Raw genomic sequence first — 22,004 nt, forward strand, 5'->3', positions numbered from 1 at the left:
TGTAAATTAATACAGTTGTTATGGAAAATTGTATGAATGATCCTAAAAAAGGCTAAAAACAGAACTACCATATGATCCAGTAATTCCACTTCTGGGTATATATACAAAGCAATTGAAATTAATATGTCAAAGCAATCACACCCATGTTCATTGTAGCACTATTCAGAATAACCATATCAATCTAAGTGTCCATCAACAAATGAATGAATAAAGAAAATATAGTATGCACACACAAATGAATACTATTCAGCCTTATAAAAGATGGAAATGTTGTCATTTGTGACAACACAGATGAAACCGGAGAACCTTACGCTATGTGAAATAAGCCAGACACACAAGGACAAATATCACATGCTCTCACTTATACATGGAATCTAAGAAGTTGAATTCATAAAAGTAGAGAGTAGAATGATGGTTACCAAAGGCTGGAGTGGGTGCAGAGGGAGAAAATGTGAAGGTGTTGATCAAAGGGGAAGAATTTCAGAGAGACAGGAGAGGTAAGCTTTGAGATCTATTGCACAGAAGGGTGAGTATAGTCAATAATAACATACTACATTTTTCAAAATAACTAAGGTAGTAAATTTTCAAGCATCCCACCATAAAAACTGATAGGTAAGTGAAGCAACGAATATGTTATTTAGCACGATTTAATTTTTCACATTGTGTACATATATTAAAACATTACATTGTACCTCATAAATGTATATAATTACAATTTCTCAATTAAAATATTAATAAAATAATTAAAAACACAATTACCATATGATTCAGCAATTCCACTTTTGGATATATTTCTAAAAGAAATTAAATCAGGATCTGAAGATATCTGTACATCCATGTTCATTGCAACATTTGTCAGAATAGCTGAAATGATGAAAAAACCTAAATGTCAATTGACAGATGAATAAAGAATATATGTCATATACATACAATGATAAATTATTCAGCCTCAAAAAGGTAAGGAATTTTGCCACATGCAATGACATGAAAGAACTTGGAGGACATTTTGCTATGTGAAATAATTCAGACACAGAAGGACAAATACTACATGATTCCACTTACATAAAACATCCAAAATAGTCATACTCATTGGAACAGAGAGTAGAATGGTGGTTACCAAAGCCTGAGATAAAGGAGAAATGGGGAGTTGCTATTCAATGTATACATTTTCAGTTATGTATAGTGAATAATTTCTAGAGATGCTGTACGATATTGTCCCTATAGCTTACAACATTCTATTGTTCACTTAAAATTTTGAGGGTAGATCTCATGTTAAGTGTTCTTACCACAATGAAAAAAAAATAATGATAACAGCATTTACAATGATGTTGTCCAGGCCTTTCCTATGGGAATTGTTAAAGAAATTAAGGCATTTAGATTAATAAGGTTTTGAGGCATTGAGTTTAAAATAAATGAGGAAAGAACTGTTGTGTACTACAGTTTTCATCACATTAATAAGATGCAGTAGATTGTGAATCTCCAAGAGGCAAATGTTACATCTACATTTGCTATATGCATTAGTCCATTTCTGTTGCTTATAACAGAATACCTGAAACTGGGTAGTGGATAAGAAAAAGAGGTTTTCTTCTTACAATTTCAGAGGCTGGAAAGTCCATGGTCCAAGAGGCACATCTGGCGAGGGCCTTCGTCTGGGTGGTGACTCTCTATAGCAACTCAGGGTATCACATTGTAAGAAAATGGCATGAGCAAGAGTGAGCTAACCTTCTCACTTGCTATTCTTATAAAGCCATCAGAACCAGGCCCGTTACTCCATGAATGGCTTGATTCATTCACAAGGGCACAGTCCTCACAATCTAATCACCTCTTAAAGGCCCTACCTTTCAAATATCATAATCAGATTTCCCACTCTCCTACTACTGTTGCAATGGAGGTCAAGCTTCAGTGAGTCTTGGAATGACATTCAATCCACAGAACTATGCTTACATAAAAACATATTCCTCAAAGTTTATGTACAGCATGGAAACAATCTAAGTTAAAATTATTAATATATAAAAAAATAAAATTCAGAAATCTATGTAAAACAATAAGAATTTATTAAAATAGAATAAAATTGGGAATGATGATAACTTCATTAACGAGAAGCCAGATGGGTAAGATGAAGGTGGTTATATGTTTATGTAAGTTATTACCAAGACTTGAGATTTTTTTGTATGTGGTGAGTTCATGATTACCTTTCACATTTAAATAAATATGAGATTAAAAAACTAAATAAAGTTAATACATGAAAGAAGTCTAGACATAGATCAATGCCAATAGTGTTATGAAACAAAGATTAAGAATTATTCAAATATGTGCATATACAGTGAAAAAAGTAATTAAAATAAAGTAAAATAAGAAAACAATTTTACTTTTAGAAAGAATTGTGTGTATGTGTGCTCTGATCAAATCACTTTAAATGATTTTATTAGATTTTGTTGAATTTTTCATCTATTTCTTCAACAGTTCTAATTTAGTAAATTATGTATTTGCTTACCCTATTTCTTTCTTCCTGCTGTGTCCATTTATATGTGTCTTTATCATTATTTTTATGATTTATTGAGGCTTAGAACTGGCAATTGGGTTACGCTTTGTGGTATAGATCTGGAACTCAACTCAGAGCAAATATTTCTACCACCATGTATTGTTGATGCAGCAGCAGTCATGCTGCCCACTACCTTGCCCATAGACCATAATGACTTTTGAAGGATCCAATTCAATGCTTTAGCTCTTTCTTGGACTTCTGGAGCAAAAGAAAGACAAGAACTCTCTCTTGGGTCTGATGCCAACCTTATGAATGGAAGTTTACAGATTTCTGCTTATCAAACTCTTCCTGGGGATAGTACCTATAACCTTGGTCCTTTCTGATGCTGGTCTTCAAGCTCTTGCATATTCCATAGGGAAGTAAAGCCTTCACAGCTCTCCTCACTAAAGCTCTGCATGACCTTTATTTCAACCCAACTTCCTACTGAGCCAAAAGCCACATGCCTTGGGAAAGATAGATAGAAGATGAAGGGAGTGACGAATGTGACACAGTTGGAAATGCACTGCTCATATCTCCTGCTTCAGGGAGTGTAGTTGACTGATAGCATCAGATATTGCCCTTCTGGATCCACTACTGCCTTCCAGCAAGTTTCGCTTCCCCATTCAACCTCACCCTTCACCTGCTTCTATGTAATGGATGAGCAAAGCTAGGGAACCTACTGAAGGCCCGCTCTTTTAGGAAGCAGGTCTTTTCTAGTGGGCACATATTTTTTGATACTCCCTATCTGCCTCTTCAATTTTCCTAGAACCACATTATGCATCACAAGATTCTTCCTGTGACATTACAGGTACTAGCCTGCAAGGTTTCCCTGCCTACTCCTATGCTCTACCCTTTATCCTTCACAGACATTTCTCTCAGTAAATCTCACACATGTATGAGCCTGTCACAGTGTCTGTTCTCAGAGGATCCCAAGTGACACAACAGAGAAGCAAGATGTATATGCAGTACCATTTTCTCAGAATCTTTAGTATGGCTACAATATTACAATGCATCAAAATCATAATTCATTATGACAAATTAGTGTTTATCCTAAGAATGTGAACAATTTACCAATACAATCCATTTCAGCAACAAAGTTACCAGATGTACATAATGCTAGATACTGAAAATGCCTTTGATAAAATTTAGTAACTATTTCTGACAAAGACACAGACTAGAAAAAGGTTATATAAATATAGTAAAATCTATTTACTGAAAGACAACAAAATATTCTAAACAGCAAAGCTCTGAAAGCAATTCAATCAAAAATATGAGCTTAGTATAGATACCCATTATGACTGAATTTCTGTATGTGCCTCAACGTAATCAATGGAGCATGCCTACAGGAATATTTAGGGATATAGTGTATAAGGACTTTTGGTATGACATGATTGTTGTGCAGATTATCATTTCTTCTCTCCTAGGAATCATGTAAAGTAACAAGAAAAATAAAGGTAATTGCAGTCTCTATGTTCACTGAAACTTGAGGTCGAATGTGATTTACAGATTCTAGAGTGTAAAAGTTACTAAAATCAATTGAGCCTTTGTAGATGTCATGCAAGAATAAGTGTGGAGGTTATTTAGTTTGCCCAGAAGTGGCAGATCCTAGGATGTACTGCAAAAATATACTCTCCACAAGTAAAGGAATCATCCTGAGGGGTGAGCACTATATTCTTATTTCTAATAACCACATATGTAACTTCAATGGATTGAGGACAGGTAGAATATCTTCACAGAGAGATGAAAAGAGGAATCATGGAAAGTGGAGATTATCAAGGGACCTCAGCAGGAAAGTACTTCTAGTGTCAAAAAAGTACATGTCCTGAATTGAATGTGCTCACTGTGAAAGGAAGAATTCCATTTTGCAGTGGCTTTTGATAAAGCTGAAAAGTTCAGGGTTGATAGAAAAGACCCTCTAGATTCAACTTTGTTCAAGGAAACACAGGAGATGGAGTTTCAAAGAAAACACAGAAAAGGCTTATTTGTAGGATACTATTTGTCTCAAGAAGTTTGGACTCTGACCTCTCCATTTCAAACAGGAAACCACTGCAAATTATTAGTCTAATAAAAACCAATAAAGTTCTCCAGACAGACAGAACCAATAAGATATGTTTATAAATATATGAGAGGGGATTTATTATGGATTTGGTTCACGTCATTGTGAAAGCTGAGGTGACCCACGATAGGCCATCTGCAAAAATGATGCCCATAGGGCAGCTCAGTCCAAGTCCCAAGGCCTCAGTACTAAGGAAGCCAGTGGTGTCCTTGATGTAAGTCCTGGAGCCCCCAAATCAAAGAGTCTTGAGCTTTGATGTCCATGAACAGGAGAGCAGAGTGTATCCCAGCTCCAGCAGATAAAAAGAGTAATTCACCTTTTTCCTTCTTTTTGTTCTCTCTGGGCCCCCAGGAATTGGATGGTTCCTGCCCATATTGAAGGCAAATCTTTCCAACCCAGTTTACTCAGGCTCTCATGCTAATCTCTCCTGGAAACACTCTCATGGAAACACCTAAAAAGATAGCTTTACCGGGTTTCTCAGTATTTCTTAATCAAATCAAGTTTTCAACTAGAATTAACCATCACAACAGCATATGTTAGAACACTGTTATAATATTGCTATTAGAGCAATTTGGAAAATAGAAATAAAATTTTTATATTTTCAAAGTATTATTTAAATATAAAAGGCTTTTCAGAGCAATTGTGAAACAAATATTCTGTCATGAACTAATGCACAATCCCCCATAAATTTGTAATCATACTTATTAAGGAAGATCACAAAGCAGAAGTGAAAGAAGTAAGAGAAGAAATAATTCTAAACAAACAAACAAACAAACAAACAAAAAACCTATCAGTACATGAAACAAACAGTTAGGATCTAGGTAAAAACTGAAGGAAAAATAAAGCCATTTGATAATTGAACATGAAATTAGAAGTGATAGAAGGTATAATCCATCAAAGGAAATAACAGTGACACAGAGAATAGATAATACAAAACTGTCTGAAATACAGTTAAAATTATTTTGAAAAAGAATTTTAAAGTGAAAATACATTTTTAAAAGACTTCAAGGAAATGTACTTTCTGTATTTTCTTGGTAAGAGTGCAAGTTAGTACATCTATAGCAAGCAATATCATAACATACTGTACCTAATAAGTTACAAAAAATATACCCTTTAATCAAACAATTCCACCTCTGAGAATATATCATACAGGTATACTCTCAAGATTACTACTCATTACAACCTTGTTTGTAATGGCAAAATAGTGAAACCCAACTGATTAAATGGGTTAAATAAATTATTATACGTTCATACAATGGGAAATTTTTTACTTCTAAAAATGGTTGATGAAAGACTTGATATTCTGAAATAGAAAGACTTCTTCCATATTTTTTAAGTAAAAGAAAAACTATTCAAGGTAATGAATAGTATAAGTAATTACTACCTTTGCTAGAAAATAAGGAGAAAATCAGAATTTCTATACTTATTTACTTATACATACCTAAAGACACCGTGGACAGATTCATAACAATCAGTGAGGGTAAGGGGGCAGACAATTGGGTAGAAATGTGACAAGAATTAATATTCCCTATTCAGCATTTTTAATTTTGACTTATATGATTATATTCTGCATTTGAAAAGAAGCTAACGAAAAAATACAAAGGTAACAAAATTTAAATAACGGATAATATGGGGTAGTTTTGCAGTAAAGTGACGATCTTTATTGTAAATATAAATGAACTTTATAGAGACAATTTGAGCTTGAATAAAGTTGATGAATTTGGAATAAATCTTGAGGGGAAAAACTATAGGAATTTTGGCTGTTTTCATGTATTTCTTCAACAAATATTTACTGAGCACTTCACATATGCCAAGAATATTTAAAGGCACTGGTCATTGGATGTTAGCAGTGATGTGGAGAAGATGTAAAGGATGACTTTAGAGATATTAGCATAAACTATTGAAAAAATGGAAGTGCTATATCCTGATGAGAAATGTCAGCAAAGGAAGAACTTGAGGAGGGAGATCCAGCTTGAATATTTATTTTGTGATGTCTTTTTGACCTTTAGGTGAAGACGTTAAGTGAAGAGCTGAATGTATTAGTAAATATATGTATATTTTTTTCAAATTTAAAAAATCTGTTTGACTTCCAGGAAACTTGTATCTGAATGTATGGTAAGACATACTATGTTCCTCTATGGGAAATCTCAATATTTTAAAAATGATAAATCTACTTCTAATTGATCTATAAATGCAAGTCGGCCCTAATAAAAATCACATTTTCTTTTTAATAGAGTGGAATTAAAAAAATTATAATAGACAATTTAGAAAGTAAAATTTGTAAAAATAGTTAAGAAATGCTAAAAAAATTGCAGATATCAAAATGTTACAAAATTGCACTTTTTAAAGTACTCTGGAGTTAGTACAGAAATAGTCAAAAAGTTATTTCATGTAATGTTATCTCACAATCTTTAGTCAAAGAGTGAATTTTGAGGGAATTGAGTAGGTTGTGAGCAGTCAAAGCAATTAATCTTTTCTTTGAATCCTTATATTTCTCTTTGTTTAGTAAAGCTGTCTTTGCTGGGAAAACCCTCAAAATATCCAGCTTTCTGGCACTGTACAACTTCATTTTGGCTGTTACCTTGTGCACTAAGGACATAAATCTAAATCATGTCAGATTTCTCTCCTTTCTGTAGCTTACCGCACTACACATGAATTTTTACTCCAAATACTGGTAATTATCATGTTTAAAATGGATTCCAAATGATTGTAATACATCTGCTTCATGGTTCACCTTTTGGCTCCAGCCTCTGTTGTCTAGCTTAGGAAATATTGGAAGATCTTGCCAACCTGTGTCATACATTTCATCCAGTCCTTTTTGTAGTATGTATTTTTTTTTAATTCCTGAACAATTGTGGTATATGGATGGAATTTTTAAGTAAACAATACAAATTCAAGGTTTATATTATTTTTAATATGACATTGGCTATTTTACAAAAATTTTTAAGGAGATAAGATATATATGTTTATTCATATTTCCATGATTTTTCTTATATCTTTACAAAGAACAAAGCTAAAATAAAAAAACAAAACAAAAAAACTCACACAAATGCAAAAATCTTGTATTCTTTAATTTTTATTATCCTACACCACTTCCTTTAAAATAAGGTGTAAATAACTTAAAGAAACAAATAAGTTAATAAATTAACTTTTTATTAGTTTTTTGAAAATAATAGATGTCCTAATGACTAAAAAATTAAAATGTTTATTTTACTGTGGATCTAAAAGGTACACAGAAACATTCACAAATTTAATGTACATGTTAATAAATTACTGTAGCTTTTACATTCATTAATGTACATGTTAATTAATGTACACATTAATAATTTATTATAATTATACATCCTTTCAGTTTAGAAATACAGCATTTCCAGCACTTCAGGATCCCAGGTCTCCTGTGTTCCCTTTCCAAATCACACTCTCCTCACTGTCGAGAGCCCTCCTGCTATAGGGAACGGAATGGGAGCATGAGGAGTGACACCCCTTGTTCAGCTAGGCTGCAGGGGGTCCCATGTATGTGGCATGGCTCCGTGGAATTTCCTGTTTGTTCACCTTTGGTTGCTTGACAAGGCTTCCCAGAATTAAACAGCCTAACTTTTTGGCTTGGCATGGCTTTGGGAAATTTCGAGGGCCCTGGAGTTTCTCAAAGGACATGTTAAAATACATCAAAATTAACTGGTTTATTTAAAGGGCATTGTCAGTACTAAAGGTATTTTTGAAATATGTTCCCAGTATGGGTTGGCTTGATTTAATTTTGTTGTTGATCTTTCCTGTTAGTGGTGTGTGCATTGACTCATAATTTTAGAATAACTGGCTCTATAGTTGTGATCATACTCTTGTGTGTGGGGGATGAAGTTATTGTGTTAAATTTTTATAAATCCACGTCTCCTAGGGAGATGGTGGGTCCAAGTGCAGTGGTGTTTATGACTAATTGATCACAACCAGTTACAGATTTCTTTGTTCCTTCTCCACTCCCACTGCTTCACTTGTCTCACCAAGAACATGTCATTCCATAGTAATAATAAGAATGATGCAATGTATTTTAACAAACTTAAGAAGGGTTATTTAACTTTTCACTTTGTCCCCTGTGCTGTTCCTGGAGTCAATTGGTAGGGAAGTAAAAGGTTTCATTATAGAGATAAATAAGTAAAATAGTACAAGAATATAAACAAGTTTTGATATTAATAGGTTTGTTTTAGAATAGTTTATAATTTAGAATCATTTAACAGTAATAGAGATTTATTGTTATATTTTATTATATAGAATCATGATATAAGTAATATGATTTTAGTTGGTTAAAAATTAGCATAGTTTATATAAACATAAACATTATTAAATTGTTAAACATAGGCATAAATAACATTAAATAAAAATTTAGAATGTAAGTTTACATATAAGTTAAGAAGGTTAAGAATTATGGTTCAAACTAAAAGTCTGATGCTCTTTAAAGCCAAGCACACTGTTATTGTATAGTTTACTGGCCACAAGCCACAGACTTTGAGGTGAACTATTGATGCATGAGTGGGTGTTTTTGTCAAAGCATGAGTGCTTTAGAACATTTTGACCTTTTCTTTTCTTTTTGTTTTTTGTGACTGGTAAGGGGATCGTAACCCTTGGCTTGGTGTAGCCCGCACCGCGCTCAGCCAGTGAGTACACCGGCCATCCCTATACAGGATCCGAACCTGTGGCCTTGGCACTCCCAGCGCCCCACTCTCCCGAGTGAGCCACAGGGTCGGCCCCATTTTGACCTTTTCAATAGAAACGAAATAAAAAATGTTTTGATTAAAAGATAAATCATTATGTAAAAGATTAAGTAAAAAATATAAATAAAGCAAGATTCATGTGCTGGTTGTCCACACTTACACTAGACATCTGTGGTCCATGTCTTTCTTTTTTCACCAAATCCACACCACCTACTCAGGTCCAATGAATCCTGCAGAGCTAGTCTCTGGCACCTCACTTTTTTCCTAGTTATTACTATAATCACTTTCTCTGTATATTTAAACTTATACTACCTCTTTAATTATCCATAATTACAAATCTTTTGGCCATATTTTGTTCTTTTTATAAATGTAAGTGTACATTACATTTTTTTAATGAAAGTTTACTGAAGATAAATCCTCTCAACTTTTGCTTGTCTCGAAAGTATGTCTACTTTGTCTTTATTTTTGAGGGATTTTCTTTTATGTTATAGAATTTCAGATTTTTTTCTTCTTCATTCTTTTGAAGGTGTGATTCCATTGTTTCTGGCTTTTATTATTTTTGATGAGTTATTAGCCATTGTTTTTACTGTTGTTTCCTAAATTTAAGAAGCCCTCCCACCATCTGATCTTAAGATGCTATCTTTGTCTTTAGTTTTCAATAGTTTTTCTGTAATATGTCTAGGTCTGTTTTTGTTCATATTTATCTAATTTGAAATATGAGGATTATACTTTTTTCTAAGAATACCATGAAGTACTTGATTCTTTTTTTGTATACATAAATTCACAGACATGCAAAAATCTATTGCATAAGCATTTTTTTCTGGCCTAACAGCAGTTTCAATGTGCTATTTTTAATTAAATTTTTGTGCAGAAAAGTATCATCTCTGCATCTAGGGTATTCAAAACCTGGGCATTACAAAAAAGGCCTATCTTCATGATTGCCCTTGGGCTGGCTCCTGGGTTATGAATGCTAAGCCCTTAAATACTTTTGGTATGCCTGAGGTCTTGGACCAAGAATTACCAATTTGATATGATAGTTAATGATAACTTGTGATTGATGGAGAGCAACTGTTTTTGCTCTGGGGTGCTGGAGCTTGAGTAGCTGAGCTCAGTCATGTAGGTGCTGTATGCCTAAGTGACTGACTACCAATCAATATGCTGAACAGCAAGGCTCAAGTGCACTTCCTTGGTTGGCAACACTTTGCATATGTTGTCACACGTTATTGTTGGGAGAAATAAGTGCCTGTATGTGACTCTACTGAGACAAGACACCTGGATGCTTGTGCTTGATTTTTCTTTGGACTTTTCCATAACACACACACACACACACACACACACACACACACACACACGCATAATTTTTTTTTTTTTCTTAATCTGTATCCTTTCTTTGTAATATACTGTAACAACATTATAACAGTTTTTCTCAGGAGCTTCTTGCAAATCCTTGTGACTACGGGTGGTCTTGAGATCTCCCAACCCAAATATATAATCTGGTTTTTTTTTTTTTGGAGGGGGGGTTTCATGCTTCACTTATCAAACTATGTGATTCTAATGTATATAAAATTAAGATTACAAATAAATTATTAGCAAATAGGTTATTTCCATGAATTAGAAATAAAGCTTAAAGCATAGCTACCATCTGAGTAATTTTTATTTTCTAAGCAACATAACAGTGGCTTTAAATGATAAAGCGCTTTTTAATTCTATGAGGTAAAAATCCATAATGTGATTACCCCATTTAATAAATTTAAAAAATTAGATCACGTCCCAGATAGTAGTATCTTTAGACAGAACTGACTTCTGAGTCTTTGCTTTCAGTAATTATTCTAAGCTGTACCTGATAGAATGCAACTCAGAATATTGATTTTAATAATGTCAACACATTTGAATTACAAAGCATGATTTTCAATGATATTTAGTGTTAACTTGTCATTTAAACACCAAGTTATTAAACTTTAATTTTGTTTATTTGCTTTACATATAATATTTAGTTGTTATGGATTATTCAGTGGCCATGCCTTCTGCAAAAGAGGGATATAGCAAGAAAAGGAGTGGATATAAAAAAATGTAAAAACTAAAATTGTTCCTCATTATTTAAATCAATTTACTAGTGGAATTTGTATTTAAATATGAGGGTACTTCAAAAAGCTTGTGGAAAAATCAAATTAAAAGATACTGTGGAGGAGTTTCAAGATGGCGGCGGCTGCGCGGCTGGCGCGGAGTAGCTGAGGTGGAAAAGGTGGCCACTGGGCCTCAGGCAGCCGGGAAACTTGTGGACCTTCCTCTGGCCATCTCTTAAGGGAGGACTGCTGCTGCTGGCCGGTCGTGGGGGCTCAACGCCACTTTGCCCCCGGCAGGAGAGGCTGCCTCATTTACAGGCAACAGCTTTGAAGTGTGGAGCAGGAAAAGAACTGATTCTTAGCTGCAAAAGCGAGTCTTGAAACAGGGAACACGGCGCCAGGGCTGCTGTGGATGCAGCCAGGATCCCGGAGGCTGGGGCCGCACTGAAGGCGGCCAGCTGCCCTATTCAGGATTCGAGGTTTCAGGCCGGCATTAAAGAAGATTCCTGGGAGCGCCCGAGTGGCGCCGCGACTGAACAGCCCGAGGCGGCAGCGCCGAGAACACGGAAGGCAACAAACCAGAGACAGAGCGAGCGCCCGACCTGGCACAGCACTGTGAGTGATCCCTGGCACAGCTCTGTTCGGGGGGTGGATGCCCACGCGGCTCCCGCCTGCACCACCAGGCCACTCACTGCCCCGGTGCTGCCTCCATTTTCCCAGGTGCGGGCAGCTCCGCCCTGCTCGGCCATCACTGAGCCCATTTGCTTGGCCTGGCGCGGGGCTTTCCGGACCCTGGGGGCCGGCCTCCTCTCCCACTCCCTCCGCGGTTCCCTGGCGGGGCTGGGGGTGTTGGGCGTCCCGACCAGTGTTGGGAGGGCTAGGAAGTACTGGCGGGCCGACTGTCACTCCACCACACCCTGGACTCCGGCCCCGATAAACTTCCTGTTACTGGGAGGCAGATTCCATCTCTGCGACCACCAGTTTGGAAAAAAGCCTAACGAATTTCTGGTTGGGAATAGTGTGGTAGGAGAGTTCCCAGGTCCGCTTGAACCGGCCGGAGAGCAGGCTGCAGGCGGGCACTAGACTCGGTTTATACCGGGGGGATACAAAGGTGAACAAGACCCGAGAAAGATCTACACAGTGCTACAAAGGCACCCAGAGAGACCGGTCGTCTGTGCCCAGCAGAAACCTGGTAGACTTCCTGGGCGAGGCGGTGCTGAGCAGGGTCTTGAAGGCCCAGCTGATAGACGAGGGGTGCAGAAGACACACCCCAGCCCAGCACAGTGTGCACAGAGGGGGGAGACGTGCGGCCAGGGAGGCGGAGTCTCGACAGAAACCACACACCCGGTGGGGTCGCCACTGCACGATCTAACAGCCTGGGCCAGAGCACACGGAACGGGGAGAAGTCCTGTACAGAAAGTGAAAGCTCAACAGAGATCACACACCCTGTGGTACGTGATCCACCAGCCCAGCAGAGTACAAGCTGACCAGAAACGTGGATCCCCAGAGAAGCCCAAAACCCGAGGCAGCAACACACAAAAGACACTAGAGGCCAACTGAGCAGTCACGGCGGGAGCCATACTAAATTGGCAACCACAGCAACATCCTAGTTAGTCATTAGTCTCAAACCGGTGGACTGTGAAACCCCCTGCCACAATGAATAAACACCAAAAAAAAGACACCAGAAATACAAAAAATCAAGAAAGTACACCACCAAAAGTTAATAAATCTCATACTCTAGATCCTATAGAACAAGAAGCCCTTGAAATAACTGATAAGGAATTTCGAGTGATAATTCTAAGGAAACTGAATGAGATACAAGAAAACTCAGCTAGACATCATGATGAAATGAGGAAAAGTATACAGGATCTGAAAGAGGAAATATACAAGGAAATCAATGTCCTGAAAAAAAATGTAGCAGAACTTGCTGAACTGAAGAAGTTATTCAGCGAAATAAAAAACACAACGGAGAGTTTAACCAGCAGGCTTGTCGAAGTTGAAGAGAGAACCTCTGAACTTGAAGATGGGCTGTTTGAAATAACACAAGCAGACAAAAAGAAAGAAAAAAGAATCAAGGACATGGGAGAAAATCTGAGAGAGATATCAGACAACCTCAAGCGCTCAAATATCCGAGTCATGGGTATTCCAGAAGGGGAGGAAAATGGAGATTCCATTGAAAACATATTCAACAAAATAGTGGCAGAAAACTTCCCAGGTATAGGAAAAATCACAGATCTTCAGATCCAGGAAGCTCAACGATCTCCAAACGTATTCAACCCAAAAAGGCCTTCTCCAAGACATGTCATAGTCAAATTGGCAAAACTCAGAGACAAAGAGAGAATCTTAAAAGCTGCAAGAGAGAAGCGTCAAATCACCTATAAGGGAGCCCCAATCAGGTTAACATCAGACTTTTCATCACAAACCCTAAAAGCTAGAAAGGAATGGGATGATATTTTCAAAATACTAAAAGACAAAGATTGCCAGCCAAGAATACTCTACCCTGCAAGGCTATCCTTCCGAAATGAGGGGCAAATAGTATATTTCTCAGACAAACAAAAACTGCGGGACCACCCTTACAAGACCACCCTTACAAGAAATCCTCAAGGGAGTACTGGGTTTGGTTCCTGAAAAATAACTACCACTGCCATAAAAACCTAAGAAAAATCTAAACCCGCTAGTACAATAAAAATGGCATTCATGAAGAGAAAACAAGCTAACAAAAACACTATCTACAACCTAAGGAACCAACAAACAAAGAAACCAAACAGTAAATCAGAAAGCAAGGAACAAAAGACACCTAAGACAACCAAACAACCAATAAAATGCTAAGAATAAATCAACACGTTTCAATAACAACTCTTAATGTTAAAGGCTTAAATTCCCCAATTAAAAGACACAGACTGGCTGACTGGATCAAAAAGCAGGACCCAACTATATGCTGCCTACAAGAGACCCACCTCACCCATAAAGATTCACACAGACTAAGAGTGAAAGGATGGAAAAAGATTTACCATGCAAACAGAAAAGAAAAACGAGCTGGAGTGGCTATTCTTATATCTGACAAAATAGACTTTAAACTAAAAACCATAAAAAGAGACAATGAGGGACACTACTTAATGATAAAAGGACTGATCCATCCAGAAGACATAACAATCATAAACATGTACGCACCCAATGTTGGAGCAGCCAGATTTATAAAACAAACTCTATTAGACCTAAAGAAGGAAATAGACACTAATACCATAATAGCAGGGGACCTGAACACTCCACTGTCAATATTAGACAGATCATCTAGGCAAAGAATCAGTAGAGAAACACAAGATCTAAACAAGACTCTAGACCAATTGGAATTGGCAGATATCTACAGAACATTCCACCCAACAACCTCAGAATATTCATTCTTCTCATCAGCACACGGATCATTCTCCAGGATAGATCACATATTAGGTCACAAATCAAGTCTCAATAAATTCAAAAAAATTGGAATTATCCCATGTATCTTCTCAGACCACAATGGATTAAAACTAGAAATTAATAACAAACAAAACTTTGTAAACTATACAAACACATGGAAATTAAACAGCATTCTACTTAATGACATATGGGTCCAAGAAGAAATCAAGCAGGAAATCAAAAAGTTTATTGAAACTAATGAAAACAATGATACATCATACCAAAACCTGTGGGATACTGCAAAAGCAGTATTGAGGGGAAAATTTATTGCATTAAATGCTCACTTCAGAAGAATGGAAAGATGGCAAGTGAACAACCTAACACTTCACCTTAAAGAACTAGAAAAACAAGAACAATCCAATCCTAAAGTTAGCAGACGGAAAGAAATCATTAAGATCAGAGCAGAACTGAATGAAATTGAAAACCAAAAAACAATTCAAAAGATCAACGAATCAAAAAGTTGGTTTTTTGAAAAGATAAATAAAATTGACAAACCATTAGCATGGCTAACAAAAAAAAGAAGAGAGAAGACTCAAATAACCAAAATTAGAAATGAAAAAGGCGATATTACAACTGATTCATCTGAAATACAAGGAATCATTCGAGACTACTATAAACAACTATACGCCAACAAATTTGAAAATCTGGAGGAAATGGATAAATTTCTGGACACACACAAGCTCCCAAAACTGAACCGTGAAGACGTAGAAAACTTGAACAGACCAATAACAATAAAGGAGATTGAAGCTGTTATCAGAAGGCTCCCAACAAAGAAAAGCCCAGGACCAGATGGATTCACAGCAGAATTTTACCAAACATTCAAACAGGAATTGACACCGATTCTTTACAAACTATTCCAAAAGATTGAAACAGACGCAAATCTCCCAAACTCATTCTATGAAGCAAACATCATCCTGATACCAAAACCAGGTAAAGATATAACCAAAAAAGAAAACTACAGGCCGATATCCTTGATGAATATAGATGCAAAAATCCTCACTAAAATACTCGCAAACAGAATACAGCAACACATACGAAAAATTATTCATCACGATCAAGTGGGATTCATCCCAGGGATGCAAGGTTGGTTCAACATACGCAAATCAATAAATGTGATACACCATATTAATAAACTCAAACACAAGGACCATATGATCATCTCTATAGATGCTGAAAAAGCATTTGATAAAGTTCAGCACTCATTCATGACAAAGACCCTCTATAAGTTAGGTATAGAGGGAAAGTATCTCAACATAATTAAAGCCATATATGACAAACCCACTGCCAATATCATCCTGAATGGGGAAAAGCTGAAAGCTTTTCCTTTAAGAACAGGCACTAGACAAGGATGCCCACTCTCACCACTCCTATTCAACACAGTGTTGGAAGTACTAGCCAGAGCAATCAGAGAAGAGAAGGAAATAAAGGGCATCCAGATTGGAAAAGATGAAGTCAAACTGTCCCTGTTTGCAGATGACATGATCCTATATATCGAACAGCCTAAAACCTCTACAAAAAAACTGTTGGAATTGATAAATGATTTCAGCACAGTAGCAGGATACAAAATCAACACACAAAAATCAGTAGCATTTCTTTTCTCCAATAGTGAATATGCAGAAGGAGAAATCAAGAAAGCCTGCCCATTTACAATAGCCACCAAAAAAATAAAATACTTAGGAATTGAGTTAACCAAGGAGGTGAAAAATCTCTATAATGAGAACTACAAACCACTGCTGAGAGAAATTAGAGAGGATACAAGAAGATGGAAAGATATTCCATGCTCTTGGATTGGAAGAATGCACATAGTGAAAATGTCCATACTACCCAAAGTGATATACAAATTCAATGCAATCCCCATCAAAATTCCAAAGACATTTTTCTCAGAAATGGAAAAAACTATTCAGACATTTATATGGAACAATAAAAGACCACGCATAGCCAAAGCAATGCTGAGCAAAAAAAATAAAGCTGGAGGCATAACACTACCTGACTTTAAGCTATACTACAAAGCTATAATAACCAAAACAGTATGGTACTGGCATAAAAGCAGACACACTGACCAATGGAATAGAATAGAGAATCCAGAAATCAACCCACACACTTACTGCCATCTGATCTTTGACAAAGGCACCAAGCCTATTCACTGGGGAAGGGACTGCCTCTTCAGCAAGTGGTGCTGGGATAACTGGATATCGATATGCAGGAGAATGAAACTAGATCCATACCTCTCACCATTTACTAAAATCAACTCAAAATGGATCAAGGATTTAAATATACACCCTGAGACAATAAAACTTCTTAAAGAAAACATAGGAGAAACACTTCAGGAAACAGGACTGGGCACAGACTTCATGAATACGACCCCAAAAGCACGGGCAACCAAAGGAAAAATAAACAAATGGGATTATATCAAACTAAAAAGCTTCTGCACAGCAAAAGAAACAATTAAAAGAGTTAAAAGACAACCAACAGAGTGGGAGAAAATATTTGCAAAATATACATCTGACAAAGGATTAATATCCAGAATATATAAGGAACTCAAACAACTTTACAAGAAGAAAACAAGCAACCCAATTAAAAAATGGGCAAAAGAGCTAAGTAGGCATTTCTCTAAGGAAGATATCCAAATGGCCAACAGACATATGAAAAAATGCTCAACATCACTCAGCATCCGGGAAATGCAAATCAAAACCACATTGAGATACCATCTAACCCCAGTTAGGATGGCTAAAATCCAAAAGATTATGAACGATAAATGCTGGCGAGGCTGCGGAGAAAAAGGAACTCTCATACATTGTTGGTGGGACTGCAAAATGGTGCAGCCTCTATGCAAAATGGTATGGAGGTTCCTTAAACAATTGCAAATAGATCTACCATACGACCCAGCCATCCCACTGTTGGGAATATACCCAGAGGAATGGAAATCATCAAGTCGAAGGTATACCTGTTCCCCAATGTTCATCGCAGCACTCTTTACAATAGCCAAGAGTTGGAACCAGCCCAAATGCCCATCATCAGATGAGTGGATACGGAAAATGTGGTACATCTACACAATGGAATACTACTCAGCTATAAAAACGAATGAAATACTGCCATTTGCAACAACATGGATGGACCTTGAGAGAATTATATTAAGTGAAACAAGTCAGGCACAGAAAGAGAAATACCACATGTTCTCACTTATTGGAGGGAGCTAAAAATTAATATATAAATTCACACACACACATACACACACACACACACAAACCGGGGGGGGGGGGGGAAGAAGATATAACAACCACAATTATTTGAAGTTGATACAACAAGCAAACAGAAAGGACATTGTTGGGGGGGAGGGGGGGAGGGAGAAGGGAGGGAGGTTTTGGTGATGGGAAGCAATAATCAGCTACAATGTATATCGACAAAATAAAATTTAAAAAAATAAAATAAAATAAAAAATAAAAAAAATAAAAAAAAATAACAACAAAAAAAAATGAAATGTAAATTAAATGTCATATGACTAAGAATAAAAACTACTAATTTTGAAAAAAAAAAAAAAGATACTGTGAATCTTTCCATGAACTTTTTGAAATACCCTTGCATATATTAGCATATAAATACATACATGCACCAAATTAAAGGTTGATAATCTGATTTATAAGTATTTCAAATTAACCTTTGTTTCTTATGCAATAATAAAATTGCTGCTTATGCTATCTTGTTTGCTATTTATTTCAGAATAACAATTTTGTTTATAGCTATACAGTAGAAAGATTTAGAAAATAAACATCAATTTCTTGCCCCTAAGATTCTGTGACTTAGATGAGCTGTAAAAAGAATATATATACTAGTTCAGCTTTTCTTAGGTAACTGTTACCTTGCTTTTTTTAAGAAGGGGATTCCAATCATTTCCAGAAAGAATTCTGGATTGAGAACTAATTGAGGTAAAATAATTTAAAAAAAAAGAAAAACAAATATGCTTCAGGCAAGAAGCATATGGTTTCACACACATATACTATAACCCACAAATCTCTAGAGCCGAATAACATAAAAGAATAGTGTTTTTGATTTTGTTGGTCTCCTGTTTTACAATGATCTCCTCCTTTGGTACATAAAACTTATAGCTGAACTTTTGCTAAGTCTTTAATGAGCTAAATTTACTCTGATTGCAATTGAACTTCTCTTGACCCCAAATAAAATTGATTATTTTTTAAAAGTATAGGGCTATGAAGACGGTTATTTTCTTTCCCAGAACTTGAATCTCAACTGCCAGTACTCCTTAATTTTCAATTTCCTGCTCCCAAGTTACCAAAACCAAAACTACATAGTTTAGAGAAACTGTGTAGCCAAGTTAACATCATTTTTTATTTGCTTTTTTCTGTTAAAAAAGCACCGTTTGGGGTGCCTATATTCAAGCTATTTAAAGCTATGAATAAATATTCTAATTAATACAATATTCTTATAAAGTACCTAAGCCAAAAGGTATGTAGCATCTGGTTTTTGACACAGAAGTGGATCTCACAGATATATAATTTATCTAGAAGTAATTAAAACATCCTTATAAGTGCAACTTTATTTTATTTATTTATTTATTGGTATGTTAATCTAAGAAATTTAAAATAGCAAAATAGTAATTTGGTATAATTTGTATAGTAATTGCTTTATTTATATTTCTGTATTTTTTATCAAAAGACAGATTGTTCGATACAGTAGCATTTCTTTGCTCTATAACAGTCTCCAGAAAAGAGCTTGTGCTAGTTCTATACTGCATGAAAAAAACTTTCAAATTACTTCTCAGTTCTATTAGACCAAATGTCCCCTCCTTATAACAAGTATATTTAGTGTTCCCTTTACTGAAATAAAATGCTTAGAGGTTATAACCTAACTATATTTTTCACATCATTATAATGCACTAATTGTAATAGAAAGGAGAAATAAAGGGGACATGAGTTATATCTCAATATGTAAATGTTTGGAGTGCACTACATATATGACATAATAAAGTAGTCAGGAGCATGCATGATGCGTGGATTAACTCTAAATGTAAACTCAATAAATGCAGACCAATAAAGACATTTTGCCTATTAATTCAAACACCATGAGCAGTGTTGCCATCTGTGACACAGCTCAATAATGTACAATATTTGATAATATTTCCAACAAAATAAGTTACAATGTTCCCTCAATATTTACAGTGGTTGAATTCCTGTTTATACTAAAATCATGTGCATAATATTTTGTGTTTATGTATAAATCAGATGAGGTTCTAGGTGAAGGTAAATAACATATATGTGAATGACAATTGGATATTTAAGCCATATGTAGGATGGAGAGCAAACCTTTTGTTGGAGATGCCACACATTGGATGACACCAAAAATCTCTGGTGTCTTTGGTGCCACTTCAGTGATTGTGAAGATCAAAATGAGCCTATGAATTTCAAACTCTCTGGATGGTTCCTGAACTGATGAGGTCACAAATAATCTTTTCAAGCTTATTATCTGCTATGCTGTTAAAATTGATTATGAATTAAGTTATTCACACAAGTTCACAAATGAGCAATATTTATTATTTCACAAACACAAACCTGAGAATTAGGGGCCTGTATTTTATTTAAAAGTAACTAAGAATTCTACATAAAAGCTTTATCAATGTTTCTTTTCTAGAGAGAATTTTTTAAAATTTCACTGTTCTCTTGGGTCAATTTTTTAGACTTCAAAAACTTTCAAGGAATTAGTTGTCATGTATTACAAAACATTAGTTTTCAAATGAAGAAATTAGGCTGTCTTGATTAGGCATTTTGTTTCACGCTCTTTCAGATCTTTTTGTCAAGTTATATAACTAAGTCAAAATGCCACTATAAAGTTAATGGCAATGACATTCATGAATGGTTCTTATTAAAAACTTGTGCCATTATTATTTGTCACCTTATTTAATATTAAATTATTTTAACTACCTTAAATATTGAAATATTATAAATATTTCAAATATTTAAAATTTGACACATTATTTAATTATTAACATTATTAATTAACGCTTTAATGTGCCATTAATGTGAATTAGTACTGTAGAAGCTCTTTCTTAGACTTAAGACTTGTTTTTGTTTTTTTTTAAATGGGCGTTAAAAATGTTGAAATACATTCATGAGATGTATTAGCAAATATCTGCAATTATTTCAAATATTGAAAATGTTAGATAAAATTAAAAAGAAAAAAAGTTTCCAATAGTAAAAACTTTATCAAGACTTTTAAGGAAATGCATCAGCTAGGCAATATATACTCACTTTTTAAGAAACATTACACAGAATTTAAAGGTAGCTAATAGATTCTGCATTATTGAACAGTGTAAAAATATAAAATACAAAATTCTTTCAAAACTGACTAGTCTTCAAAGCATATCAATTAAAAACATCAAAAGATTTTATGCCAAAGAAACAGGAATATCTTCTTGACATTTAAGAGAATAGTTGTTGTGAATAACAAACACTAAAAAACACACTTAACACATTGCCACTTGGTGGAAATGATGGTATGTCATTTCCAAGGTTAGGCTACAAAAGGCATTTTTGCTCCCTCCATGCTCTCTTTCTTAGGTCACTTGCTGTGGGGAATGTCAACTGCCATGTCATAAACACACCCTGGCAACTTTGTAAAGAGGACAATGTGGCAAGAAAATAAGGTCTTCTGTCAACAACCAGTAAAGAACTGAGGCCTCCTGTTCTTACAATAGCCATGAGAGTGAGCCATCTTGGACGTGTGTTTTCCAACCCCATCAAGCCTTCAAATGACCACAGTCCCAGCTAACATGGTGCTGCTGTGGAGAGATCCTAAACCAGAACCACACAGCTAAGCCACTCCTGGATCGCTGGCCTTCAAAACTGTGAGAGACAATACAAAATTGTTGTTTTAACATGCTTGGTTTGGGGGTAATATATAACACAACAGTAAATAATGCATACAAATACACTTCATCTTTACCAAATAATGCTGTGTGACATAATCTAAATGCAAAGTGCTCTATGGAGTTAGCTTTCTTTTTTATACTAAATAGTCAATACTATCAGTTTACGTAATATCAAAAACTATGTTTTTGTTAAGAAGTAAATAACTTAGAAATACTTGAATTTAAATAATAGAAATTTTGTGCTTGTTAGCTCTTAAAAGATTGTCGTTTTCAAATATCAAGTTTTACATGCTGGTAGAAATTAAAAATAAAAATATTTTGCCACATT

Source organism: Cynocephalus volans, chromosome 9 (assembly GCF_027409185.1).
Source record: "Cynocephalus volans isolate mCynVol1 chromosome 9, mCynVol1.pri, whole genome shotgun sequence".
Lineage (NCBI taxonomy): Eukaryota > Metazoa > Chordata > Mammalia > Dermoptera > Cynocephalidae > Cynocephalus > Cynocephalus volans.